The following is a 14,358-nucleotide window of genomic DNA, read 5'->3' on the forward strand; positions in this document are numbered from 1 at the left end:
AAGTTTTCTTTCCTCTACTAATTGTTACAGAAATACAATTTTCAGTCTTTTTTTCCTAGGTTTTCTTCCTACTACACTTCCATGTAATTAAGAAAATGATCCATTTATTTCTTTCTCCACAATTAATGGGTGCATTCTTCTTTGAGACTCCTTAATCTTATGTCCCCGATAAGCAGCCCTCCGGTTGTGCCACCATGATTTCCATTCCTGACTGCAGGTTGTAATTATGAAGCTCAAAGAGAGAAGTGTCCCTTTTATTTCTCATGCTGCAGCTCTAGGCGATTTTTTCTGTATAATTAAAAGGCTAGAAATACACGAAAAGCATCAACACAATTAGCAGAAAAACTACTATGGAAAATACAAACATTCTACACATAAAATTCTCCAAAAGAATCCAAAAAAATCTGCTATTAATTCGGCTGCATACAACTGAAGAAAACAGGTCAGTATAGCTTTGGGGATTATATGCAGCGCTTCTTGCAGTAATCCAAACATATTTTTTTTTTATTTTTTTTAATCCAAACATATTAAGTATTATAATGTATCTACAGTAATCTGTGATTTCAAGTATCTAAGGGAAGAAAGAAAAGAAATTGTGGGAAATTTGAACATGCTATATCGTTTTATGTGGAAGTAAGAAACTGAATGGAAAAAGAATTGAGAAATGTTGGGAAAAGTTAGAGAACATGAGGAAATAGGAAAAAGAGAACAAGTAAAGGGACTCCACAGTGATGAAAAGGAATTGCTCAGTTTTGTTTATTTAGTTAGTAACACATTATCTCAATTTATCAAACCAGGGCACTCCTAATTTTTAAAAACCTGCTGCTGCTGCTAAGTCGCTTCAGTCGTGTCTGACTCTGTGTGACCCCATAGACGGCAGCCCACCAGGCTCCCCCATCCCTGGGATTCTCTAGGCAAGAACACTGGAGTGAGTTGCCATTTCCTTCTCCAGTGCATGAAAGTGAAAAGTGAAAGTGAAGTCACTCAGGCATGTCCGACTCTTTGTGACCCCATGGACTGCAGCCTACCAGGCTCCTCCGTCCATGCGATTTTCCAGACAAGAGTACTGGAGTGGGGTGCCATTGCCTTCTCTGTTAAAAACCTGTGTTTGGTATAACTCTTAAAGGCTATTTTCTTCAAATGTGAAATAATGTTTACACTGTTAGCATCTTCTGGTTAAATTTTGTACTTCTGAGCATATGTTCTAATATAAGCCTAAGATCACACACTGCCAAATCCACATTTTATAAAGAAAATTTCAGAAATATAATCAACTAGCTTGTTATTCATTTATATTGCTTACAGGAAGATAATATTGCATAGTATAGGAAACCTGAATAGTGCATTAATAAGAAGGATTTTATCACCTACATGCTGCTACTGCTAAGTCACTTCAGTCGTGTCCGACTCTGTGTGATCCCATAGATGGCAGCCCACCAGGCTCCTCCATCCCTGGGATTCTCCAGGCAAAAACACTGGAGTGGGTTGCCATTTCCTTCTCCAATGTGTGAAAGTGAAAAGTGAAAGTGAAGTCACTCAGTCGTGTCCGACTCAGCGACCCCATGGACTGCAGCCCACCAGGCTCCTCCATCCACGGATTCTCCAGGCAACAGTACTGGAGTGGGGTGCCATTGCCTTCTCCTATCACCTACATAGTACCTACCATATCTAGGTAGTAACCATTTGTTGTATCATTTATTCTCATATCGAGAGAACATGAGAAAAGAGATTAAATTTTAAGCACTATAGATTTAACTATAAGGGAGGTTTTCTCACAACATGAATTGCTAATTGTTTTAAAATGATGGATATTTATTTTAGGTGGTTTAAGGATTTTTTTCCCTTGGAAACAGGATTTTAAACATGTGGACTTATTTAGGTCAATTTCAACCCAATAATTGTGCATTTGACAGATTTTCAACTGCTTTTTACTTAAAAAAAAAAAAGAGTTTTCTAAGTAATGATCACAGTCAAAAATTCATCACCGTTTATAGTATGATTTCAGTTTCACAGTAAGCATAGCATTTTGTCAAATTGAAACCATGTGTGAAATGCTTTACATATTAAGATGATCTTTCATTGCAATAATTTTGTAATAAATTGTTTAGTTATATAAAACTTCTGATTTAGTGTATTATTAAGGCATTTATTTTTCTAATTAAATGTAAAATTCTTTTCTGAGGGCAAGGATAGAATAAACCGGACCACAGTGGATGGCTGTGCAGGTTGCCCACTGCACAACCCTAAAGAAGCCATTCACCTTGTACGCTTTGCAGATTTAAGTATTTATTACAACAATTTTCTGCAGATGGCAGTAAGGGGCTTTTTAAAATAAAATTAAAATGGACACAAGGTGTTTCGAGTAAGAGTGTCTTTTTCAAACTGTACAATAATGCTGTATGAATTAATGTCCGTCAGCCCTGTTAGCTCAGATTGCTTAGTGCTCGGCACACGGGAAACACTGGAGAAGTAATCATGTTACAAAGATAATTTGTTAATTTATTGAAGTATAGTTGACTTATCTTAGTTTCAGGTGTACAGCATAGTGATTTGATATTTTTTGTAGATTATATTCCATTTAAAGTTATTATAAAGTATTTGCTATAGTCCCTGTGCTGTACGTTACATCCTTGTATCTTATTTATTTTACACCTAGTAGTTTGTGGCTTGTGTCTCTTAATCCCGTTCCCCTACCTCGCCCGTCCCCCCAGTAGTAACCACTAGCTTGTTCTCTTCCTTGGAGTCTGTTTCTGTTTTACTATGTTCACTAGCTTGCTCGATTTTCTAGATGCCACATATAATTGAAAACATGCAATATTTATCTTTCTCTCTTTGATATATTTCACTAAGCATAATACCTCCAGGTCCATATATATTGTTGCAAATGGCAAAATAGCATCCTTTTTATGGCTTACATTCCCTTGTATATATATTTATACACAATCTCTTCTTTATCCATTCACCTGTTGATAGATACTTAGGTTGTTTCCGTATCTTGGCTATCAACAAAGATAATTTGCATACAAGGCTTTAACAACAATAAACTTGACTGAGTTCTTATATATAGTATTATATATAACATGTAGGTATTACATTGTGACTAATATTTATATAAATAAATCCACTGAATGTAAACATATTTTAAGTGTAATCTGACTGCTATAATGATAAAGAAAATTAAAGCTTGGAAGAGATGTATACTTATATACCCATTTATACTATTTGTATTAATGAACACATTGGATAAATGTAAACTATCCTTAACTCTCATTTTCAATCGTGGTAAATTTCTTAAGTCACCAAGTACAGTTTTCTATTAGCTGGGTAGAGCATTTGATAATCAAATGAATTACTATAAGAAAATGAGGTTTTTATGGTGGCAAACTCCCCATCTATCGAGATGTCTCACTTAATAATAGGTTGGGAGAAAGATTACTATGCAAGCAATCATTTACAAAATAAATTACATTTTCTCTCACAGAGGAATGGTCAGGGAGAGGTAAAAGGCTGAGGGTAGAGTGAGAAGAGTGAGGGGAAGTGGACACTGTGGACCAAACTCACTTGGAAGGAAGCCACAATCAGCCTCAAACCGAAGACAACATCTGAAGTGAGCCTTAAAAATAAGTTTTTTCAGTCAGATAAGACAGGAGGTGTCAGATAAACAGAGGCAGTGCTGTGAACAATCATTAAAGATCCTGACATTTCTAAAATGTCTTACTCTTATACTGCAGACCTCAATTATGCTTCCAGAAATCACTGTGTCTTCCTCTGTCTTAAAATTTGTTATTTTCATTGAAATAAATATTTATAGCTTCTTCCATAGAGTATGGTATTCTGCAGGTCAGAAAAAATGCCCCCAGTAGCTAGCACAGAGCTAGGTATCAGTGGCTTGTTGAATGGGACTGACCTTTGCTATTGCCTCCTTCACCACACCCTCTTATAATCCCATTTCTGCCTTCTCTTAATACCTAACATATTTCTGGTAGAGCACTCACCACTTGGTGTTATATTATTAATATGCTCTTTTCCTAATTAGACTGTGAGATCCTTGAGGGAAGAGATTAGATACTATTCATTTTATGATTGTCATTGACTGCCTGGCACATAGCAGGATTCCTGTTTGTTTGTTTAATAGTGAACTATCCTTAAGTATTTCTTTTTTTTTTATTTGCCCACATGTGTGGCATGTGGCATTTTAGTTCTCTAATCAGGGACTGAACTCATGGCCCCAGCGTTGGAAGTGTGGAGTTTTAACCACTGGACTACCAGGGAAGTCCCTATCATTAAGTATTTCACTATTACTAGAAATGAGACTCCTATAGGTAGGAGTGAGAGGAGGAAAGATGAAAAAATTTAAAGCCTGTCAAAATAGGAGGAAATTAATTTTGGGGATTAACTGATTAAAAACGAGGAGCCCAGGATGGCTCCTATATTTCACATGAAGATAGCATTTGCCCCGGTAAGAACATTAGAATAATAAGTTGGGGAGATAATAATGAGCTGAGACATCCATAGGACATCCAGGTATCTACTAGATGTATCTAATAGATACATGTGTCAGTGCACAAAATGTTGGGAACAAAGACAGATTTAGGCATCATGAAGAGGCAATAAAGAGTAATAACAGTTCAGTTCAGTTCAGTCACTAAGTTGTGTCCAACTCTTTGCGACCTCATGGACTGCAGCACACCAGACCTCCTTGTCCATCACCAAATCAGGAGTTTACTGAAACTCATGTCCATTGAATCACTGATGCCATCCAACCATCTGATCCTCTGTCATCCCCTTCTCCTCCTGCCTTCAATCTTTCCCAGCATCAGGGTCTTTCCCAAAGACTCAGTTCTTCCCATCAGGTGGCCAGAGTATTGGAGTTTCAGCTTCAACATCAGTCCTTCCAATGAATATTCAGGACTGATTTCCTTTAGGATGGACTGGTTGGATCTCCTTGCAGTCCAAGGGACTCTCAAGAGTCTTTTCCAACTCCACAGTTCAAAAGCATCAATTCTTCGATGCTCAGCTTTCTTTATAGTCCAACTCTCACATTCATACATGACTCCTGGAAAAACCATAGCTTTGACTAGACAGACCTTTGTTGGTAAAGTAATGTCTCTGCTTTTTAACATGCTATCTAGGTTGGGCATAACTTTTCTTCCAAGGAGCAAGTGTCTTTTAACTTCATGGCTGCAGTCACCATCTGCAGTGATTTTGGAGCCCAGAAAAATAAAGTCTCTCACTGTTTCCCCATCTAGTTGCCATGAAGTGATGGGACCAGATACCAAGATCTTATTATTCTGAATGTTGAGTTTTAAACCAACTTTTTCACTCTCATCTTTCACTTTCATCAAGAGGCTCTTTAGTTCTTCGCTTTCTGCCATAAGGGTGGTGTCATCTGCATATCTGAAGTGATTGATATTTCCCAGAGCAATCTTGATTCCAGCTTGTGTTTCATCCAGCCTGGGCATTACTCATGATGTACTCTGCATATAAGTTAAATATGCAGGGTGACAATAGACAGCCTTGATGTAATCCTTTCCTGATTTAGAACAAGTCTGTTGTTCCATGTCCAGTACTAACTGTTGCTTCTTGGCCTGCATACAGATTTCTCAGGAGACAGGTCAGGTGGTCTGGTATTCCCATATTTTAAAGAATTTTCCACAGTTTGTTGTGATCCACACAGTCAAAGGCTTTGGTGTAGTCAATAAGGCAGAAGCAGATGCTTTTTTCTGGAACTCTCTTGTTTTTTTGATGATCCAATGGATGTTGGCAATTTGATCTTTGGTTCCTCTGCCTTTTCTAAATCCATGTCTTTTTTGAACATCTGGAAGTTCACAGTACATGTACTGTTGAAGCCTGGCCTGGAGAATTTTGAGCATCACTTTGCTAGTGTGAAATGAGTGCAATTGTGTGATAGTTTGAACATTCTTTTGGCATTGCCTTTCTTTGGGATTGGGATGAAAATGGACCTTTTCCAGTCCTGTGGCCACCACTGAGTTTTCCAAATTTGCTGACATATTGAGTGCAGCACTTTCACAGCATCATCTTTTAGGATTTGAAATAGCTCAATTGGAATTCCATCACCTCCATTAGCTTTGTTCACAGTGATGCTTCCTAAGGCCCACTTGACTTCACATTCCAGGATGTCTGGCTCTAGGTGAGTGATCACACCATCGTGATTATCTGGGTCATGAAGATCTTTTTTATATAGTTCTTCTGTGTATTTTTGCCACCTCTTCTTAATATCTTCTGCCTCTGTTAGGTCCATACCATTTCTGTCCTTTATTGAGCCCATCTTTGCATGAAATATTCCCTTGGTATCTCTAAGTTTCTTGAAGAGATCCCCAGTCTTTCCCATTCTATTGTTTTCCTCTGTTTCTTTGCATTGATTGCTAAGGAAGGCTTTCGTATCTCTCCTAGCTATTCTTTGGAACTCTGCATTCAAATGGGTATATCTTTCCTTTTCTCTATTGCCTTTTGCTTCTCTTCTTTTCACCGCTATTTGCAAGCCCTCCTCAGACAACCACTTTGCCTTTTTGCATTTCTTTTTCTTGGGGATGGTCTTGATCACTGCCTCTTGTACAATGTCACGTACCTCCATCCATAGTTCTTCAGGCTCTCTATCAGATCTCATCCCTTGAATCTATTTGTCATTTCTACTGTATAATCGTAAGGGATTTGATTTAGGTTATCCCTAAATGTTCTAGTGGTTTTCACTACTTTCTTTAATTTGAGTCTGAATTTGGCAATAAGGGGTTCATGATCTGAGCCACTGTTAGCTCCCAATCTTGTTTTTGCTGGCTCTATAGAGCTTCTTCATCTTTGGCAGAAAAGAATATAATCAATCTGACTTTGGTATTGACCATCTGATGATGTCCAAGTGTAGAGTCTTCTCTTGTGTTGTTGGAAGAGGGTGTTTGCTATGACCAGTGTGTTCCCTTAGCAAAACTCTGTTAGCCTTTGCCCTGCTTCATTCTGTACTCCAAGGCCAAATTTGCTTGTTACCTCAGGTGTTTCTTGACTTCTTACTTTTGCATTCCAGTCCCCTATAGTGAAAAGGACATCTTTTTTGGGTGTTAGTTCTATAAGGTCTTGTAGGTCTTCATAGAACCATTCAACCTCAGCTTCTTCAGCATTACTGGTCAGGGAATAGACTTGGATTATTGTGATATTGAATGGTTTGCTTTGGAAACAAACAGAGATCATTCTGTCATTTTTGTGATTGCATCCAAGTACTGCATTTTGGACTCTTTTGTTGACTATGATGGCTACTCCATTTCTTCTAAGGAATTCTTGCCCACAGTAGCAGATGTAATAATGGTCATCTGAGTTAAATTCACCCATTCCAGTCCATTTTAGTTCACTGATTCCTAAAATGTCGATGTTCACTCTTGCCATCTCCTGTTTGACCACTCCCAATTTGCCTTAATTCATGGACCTAACATCCAGGTTCCTATGCAATATTGCTCTTTACAGCATTGGACTTCACTTCCATCACCAGTCACATCCACAACTGGGTGTTGTTTTTGCTTTGGCTCCATCTCTTCAGTCTTTCTGGAGTTATTTCTCCACTGATCTCCAGTAGCATATTGGGCATCTACTGACCTGGGGAGATCATCTTTCAGTGTCCTATCTGTTTGCCTTTTCATATTGTTCACGGGGTTCTCAAGGCAAGAATACTGAAGTGGTTTGCCATTTCCTTCCCCAGTGGACCACAGTTTATCAGAACTCTCCACCATGACCCCTCTGTCTTGGGTGGCCCTACATGGCATGGTTCATAGTTTCATTGTGTTAGACAAAGCTATGGTCCATGTGATCAGATTGGTTAGTTTTCTGTGATTGTGGTTTTCAGTCTGTCTGCCCTCTGATGGAGAAGGATAAGAGGCTTATGGAATCTTCCTGATGGGATAGACTGACAGAGGGGGCAACTGGGTCTTGATAGCTAGCTTGGTAATAACAATAAGTAACCATTAAAGCACTTAGAACTGGTATTGTTCTAAATGCCTTACATATATTATCCCACTTCAGTATTCACATAAACCCTGGGAGACAGGCATTATTATCCCAGTTTTATAAATTAGAACCTGAGGCACAGACCTATTGAATGATTTACCATGGGTCACACAACTCCCAGCCAAGTAGGATTCAACCCAGGTAATCAGGTTCTAAAAACCACACTCAATACAAATCCAGAGTGGAGATTCAGATTTCCAACTTTTCCTTCCCACCAAGGAGCTATGCAACTTTGATAATGCTGCCTACTCATTCTGTGCCTCAGTCTTGTTTGTTTTTTTTTTTTTTTTTGCAAAATGAAGGTAAAACTTCCATCTCCAAACAGTGTCTGGTATTGTGTGTGTGTATGTGTGTGTGTGTATAGTGTGTACTGAGTCACTTACTCGCATCTCACTCCTTGCGACTCCATGGATTGTAGCACATCACAGCCCTTGTCCATGGAATTTTCTAGGAAAGAATACTGGAGTGGGTTGCCATTTCTTCCTCCAGGGGATCTTCCCGATGCAGGGACCCATGTCTCCTGCATCTCCTGCATTGGCAGGCAGATTCTTTACCACTGCGCCATGTCGTCAGCCCATGTCTGGTATAGAGTAGCATTTAATTAATATTAGGTCATTATTTTCCTTAGCCTGTTGATGAATGTTGGAATCACAGAAGAAAGAGAGATTGGGTTGATGTGGGGAATGAGCAATAGAGAGGATCCTTGATCCTTTAAGGTGTTGTTGGATAGGCAGAAGTCTACTGTGGAGGCTGTGTGATCATTGCAAGAAGAAATGTGAGGCTTCCGGACTGGGAGCCAGGGCAGAATCTCAGAAACCTGGTCCGGTGCAGCGGCAGTGTGTGCGCTCCACTCATTAGAAGCACTGTTAGGTACTGAGAAGATGAAACAGGAGGATGCCAAACTAAAAGCCTGGTGTGCCATCCAAGAGTAAGATCCATGTAAAGGGATTGAGCAAAGAAAGCTAAAGAGACTCAGGTTAGAAGGTAGGAGGTAAAGAAGTGTCTTAAGGAGGTGGCAGAATCTTTCTAGGAGGCCTGCGACCTGGAGTGTTGGTCAGAAGGGAGCTGTTAAACACAGTGACGTCACATGAGCTGAGTTTTGAGAGAACAGTCAAGATGGTAGGAATGAGGAGGAAGCAGCATCACAGAGCCAAGGGAGGAAAAAGATGTTGTGAAGTAAACAGGTGGGGAGCTGGGAGCTTACAGCGAGACCACAACGTCTCCAACTCAGTTAATTCCAGCCCCATTTTTATGGGGTAGGTACTTTATCCCCATTTTTTATAGTTCAGAAAAATTAGGCAACACAATTATCAACATCTTGCCTGGGGTCACACAGTCAGTGTGTGGAGCTGGGATCTGAATACAGGCAGTCTGGCTCGAGTCCATGTTATTTCACACTCCTTATTCCTGTCTGCATTACTGTTTCCGGTGGTTCACTTAATTTCCTCTTTCCTATATGTCTAATGAGAGAAAATCTCTTTATATCATTTCTCCTCCCCTTCCTTCATGCCAAACAAGCCTGGAAGGGGCTAGGCGACACATTTTTAGTTTTCAAGGAATTTCCCTCTCAGATGTGTACCTATATTCTGAGTCTTCTCCATACCTCCTCCAAAGGCTTTGATTTCTTTGTAATCAGTTTCAGAATAAAAGAAAACCAAACTAAATATTCTTATGCATTTACCTCTATATTATTCTGAAATATTAACAGTTTTGGAGTAGAGTTAGGGCAGAGAAGGGAGAAAAATGACACAGGAGAAAATTATTAAGGAAAAAATTGGCTAGCATTTTAAAACTAGTTAGTGAATTACTGAGTCATCAATGGTGGTGTTAAAAACAACTAATTTCTAAAACAGTAAGGGTTAGATAAACAATACTGCTTAGCTGCTTGGTGGTATCTAAAATGTAAAACATAATGCCAAATATGTGTTATATCTGTATTTAAAGGGAGCAAGACAAAATAAGGTAATAATAACTCAGAAATGATTACATACTCTTGTCCTCTTTAAAGCTTAAAGGATTCAAAACCCCCAATGAGCTTGAAGACCTTACCAGGGTCCCAGTAACTCCAAAGAGAATCAATACTGTTATTGATTACATATGACATATTAGGCTTCCCTCGTTGTTCAAGTGGTAAAGAATCTGACTGCAATTCAGGAGATCCGGGTTCAACCCCTGGAACGGGACGACCCCCTGCAGAAGGGAATGGTTACCCCCTCCAGTGTTCTTGCCTGGAGAATTCCACAGCGGAGCCCGGGGGGCTACAGTCCATGGGGTCGCAAATTGTCAGACATGAGTGAGCAACTAACACTTTCTCTCCTCTTTTAATGAGGTATTAAGGATCAATAAACTCTAGAATTTAAAATAGTCTGATATGAAATTACTTCTGTATAAATGAAAATTGCAATTATAAACAACCAAAACATAGCTGAATTTTAATGTTGGTTGAATAAATAGATCACTACATGAATAGAAGAAAAGGCCCAGGCATAAATTATGATGGTTTACTTTCAGGTCTTGTAACATACTCTTTATGAATAGTTTAATCTCAGGTAATAATGCTGGGAAGGATTGGGGGCAGAAGGAGAAGGGGACGACAGAGGATGAGATGGCTGGATGGCATCACGGATTCGATGGACAGGGAGGCCTGGCCTGCTGCGATTCATGGGGTTGCAAAGAGTCAGACACTACTAAGCGACTGAACTTAACTGAATTACCTATAGATTTTAAAAGTCTAATTTTCTATTAAAATGAATTCCTTTTTCTATGTATATTTTCCATTAGCTCTAGATTTATTAAGTATCAAATTCTGATGCTAAAGACAGTGAAAGGATTCATTTGGGTGGATTTTATTGTTGGGGTAAATATAGTATGTGAAAATTAATCTTAAACTAAATTGAAAATTCCAGTTTCCCCTGCCTACACTTACTCTCAAACTCAATGATTTTCAACTTTGGGCATACTTCAGATTGCCTGGGGAATGTTTAAAAAACACCATATTACTGAATCCCATCTAGGATGATTAAATGAGTGTCTGGAGGTAGAGCATTACTGTTTGTTACATCTTCCCAGTGATTACAGGACAGATCCAGGGCTGTGACCCACCACTCTGGCCTTTTTATTAGGTTTGATCTTAAGAGAATTCTATTGCTCATCTGAAATGTTAGAATTTCCAGGATGAAGAGGTGGAGGGTAAAAGCTACTTCGTTCATTTATTCATTCACAATGTATATTGAGATCCTAGAATACAATGTTGTTTGAAGGTTTAGGGGACATATAGTCAAATAATGAATAACCAAGCCCTAATTCTGAAGAAACTTACAATCTATTGCAATGTAAAAAAGACAAGGGAAAGGTATCATCTTAAAAGATACAGAATTTTCAAAAAAGGCTAGGCAAGCATATTTGGCCAAATAGTTGAAGTTACTGAAGTTTAAAAACAAGCAGTTTAGAATTCTCATAAAAATCGTTGGAGGTTTCTGAACATGATCAGAGTTATGTTTTACAAGAAGGAAGTGAACATAGAAAGTCTAGTTATATAATTAATATTTAGATCAAAGTTAGATGAGAGACTAATAGCAAAAATGAGAGTCCTGAGGGGGCAGCAGATGTTAGGAATATTGTGAAGGCAAAATCTACGCAATTTTTAAACTTAAGACATTTGGTGAGGAAGATGGGGTGGGGAACCAGACCCGAGTGCAATATTCCTGTCTGGTTTTCTAGGATTACGGTCCTGCTACCCAAGAAATAGGAAACTGTGTGGGAGAGGAGAGAGATGTTTTTGGGTTTGAGGTGCTGGTGGTACAAAGGGTACTACAGAGTAAGAGTGATTTGGGGAAAAGCCTCACAGAGATTCAAAAAAGGAGAGACAAGAGCTACAGTCCACAGAAGATTAGAAGAGTAAAGAGAAAAAAGTCTATCCTTAGGAAATACTTGCATCCCAGGACCAAAAAAAAAAAAAGACAGGAGAAGGTAAATTGTTAGAGTTAAAAGAAGTCAATGAAGCCAAGAGAAATACATTTTAAGATGAGAGTGATCAATAACATAAAAAAGCAAAAGGTGACTCATAACTGGTTCTGAGGAAAGGAGTCTTGCTATCTTTAACAGAAAAGTTAGAAGACAGGATGACAAGCTGAAAAGTGCGATGTGTAATATGTGGTAAAAATCGTAACAGTGAACACTGGCCATTCTCTGAAGAATCATAATTTTTAAGGACAAAGGTAAATTTTTATATTATATGTTATATGAATATAATATTTTTAAATTATAAGACTAAGTCTAATTGCTTCTTTGCAGAGAAGTTTATGAAAAGGAGAAATTAGAATAAACGGAAAGAAAATAAAAGACGTTAGCTGACTGACTAAAAATCATTTGACAACCATGATCTCACTACGTCTTTTCCTTAGAAGAGGCCTCAGGTGAGGCTTGATTAACATTGAACTTCAGTCGGGCTTCCCTGATGGCTCAGACGGTAAAGAATCTGCCAGCTCTGCAGAAGACCTGGGTTCAGTTCCTGGGTAAGGGTGATCCCCTGGAGAAGAGAATGGCTACCCACTCCAGTATTCTTCCCTGGAGAATCCCATGGTCAGAGGAGCCTGGTGGGCTAAAGTCCATGGGGTCAAAAAGAGTCAGACACTGAGCAACTAACACTTTCACTTCAATTGGGCAGGCAATTAATAGTAAGACAAAATGATAAGGTTGATGCTGGATAATTTATTTGAACATTGTTAAAAAGTAATAAAAAAGCATAAGTAAGTAGTTCATACAATTCAAAGATAAACATTTACAAATACATTACAAAGCAAAATGCAAGAAGAAAATCTTGTTAATTTTTAACACATGGATATTAAACATAATCATAAATTTTCAGTCACTTAGTAAAAGCATTATTAAAACACTTGAAAAATGAAGAAAATTTAAGACAAACTGAAAGCAAATAAAATTCTTTGGCTTTATAAGTTTGTGATCTTCAGTGGCAAAATTTCATTCTATCCATTTTGTATTTTTCTAACTGATTAATAATCTCTTGCCTTATCTGTGGGGTCTGGGAAATGCTGCAGAAGAAGTTATAAACTATTTTTGCATATTTTCCTCTAATTCTTTCATTTTCAAATAATTCTACCTATTATTTGGTAATTTTAAGATATTTTTAAATTACCTTTTTTCTTTCCAGGAACAGCAGTTTTAAAATAAAGGTAGAACTGTAGTTTCAGTTTCTTTTGTTTAAATATTTTCAGTTTGTCTTTACCATCTATAATTTTATTTTATGTACTTGGCAATTCCTACAGAGAGTTTCTCACTTTCAATAGTGTCTTATATGCCAGCAGAGCAGGATAATTCTTACAATACATATTTGCAGCAGCTTGATGTTTTTGCTTATTGTATTATGCTGTGATCACTTTAGGACTGCAGATTACTTTTCAGTTTGTCTTTTTTGTATAAATTTAACAAACAAATTGTTCACTTTAATCTTATAATGTAAAAATTTCAGAGTAAAAATAAAACTATATTATACAAATGAAGTTACTGTTATCTTGGTACTTCAAATTGGTGTCATATAGTTGAATGTGAAATACCGAAAGCCTGTACTGGAATCACTACATCGCTAATAATATATTAGTTCTTACGTTTTAAAATACTGGTATTCATACTTGATGAATTTTGTAAGTGAGACACTATATGTTCAGTGGTTCAAATTTACATGATGCTCTGCAATATTCTGTAATTTAATTATCATGACCCTATTGTAAAGTAATAAAATTTCTAAGGTAATAAAGTTGCTTATTAGGGGAAGCAATTCTCCTGCCATTCAGTTTTTTGTTCTTTATTTTAGACTGATGCGAGATGTCCACAGGAAAGTATACTAATATTTTAATAATTTTTGTATTCTTTGTATGGTTATGTTTTAAAAAATTATTTAAAATATTCTGTTTCACTTGAAGATTATTTGTTAAATTATTTTGCATTTTTAATGTTTGCATTTAATGTGTTATAAATAACATGAATGTAAAAGCAATTCTATTCAAGCATTCCCATTTTCATAATTTAATATGTTTCATGTGGGGAAAACTACAAAAAAATTAAGATTGCCTATTGCAATTTAACGTTTAGAATTTTGAGCTTTATTTATTTTCTGTTTCTAATTTCACTTATTTTCTGACATTTATCAATCTATTTACCCACTGGAACACCCATACATATTTACATACATATACATAAATGTTCTGGCTCTATAGTTCTGCTTGAAAGTTTTGTTCTGCCTAGAATAATCTAGTTTGTCCTTCCCAGGTTTTCACATCTCATTAATCTTTAAGATACTGTACAAATCCTGTCTGTTCTATAAATTTTTTAAAT

This window comes from Cervus canadensis, chromosome 2 (assembly GCF_019320065.1).
Source record: "Cervus canadensis isolate Bull #8, Minnesota chromosome 2, ASM1932006v1, whole genome shotgun sequence".
In the NCBI taxonomy this organism is placed as follows: Eukaryota; Metazoa; Chordata; class Mammalia; order Artiodactyla; family Cervidae; genus Cervus; species Cervus canadensis.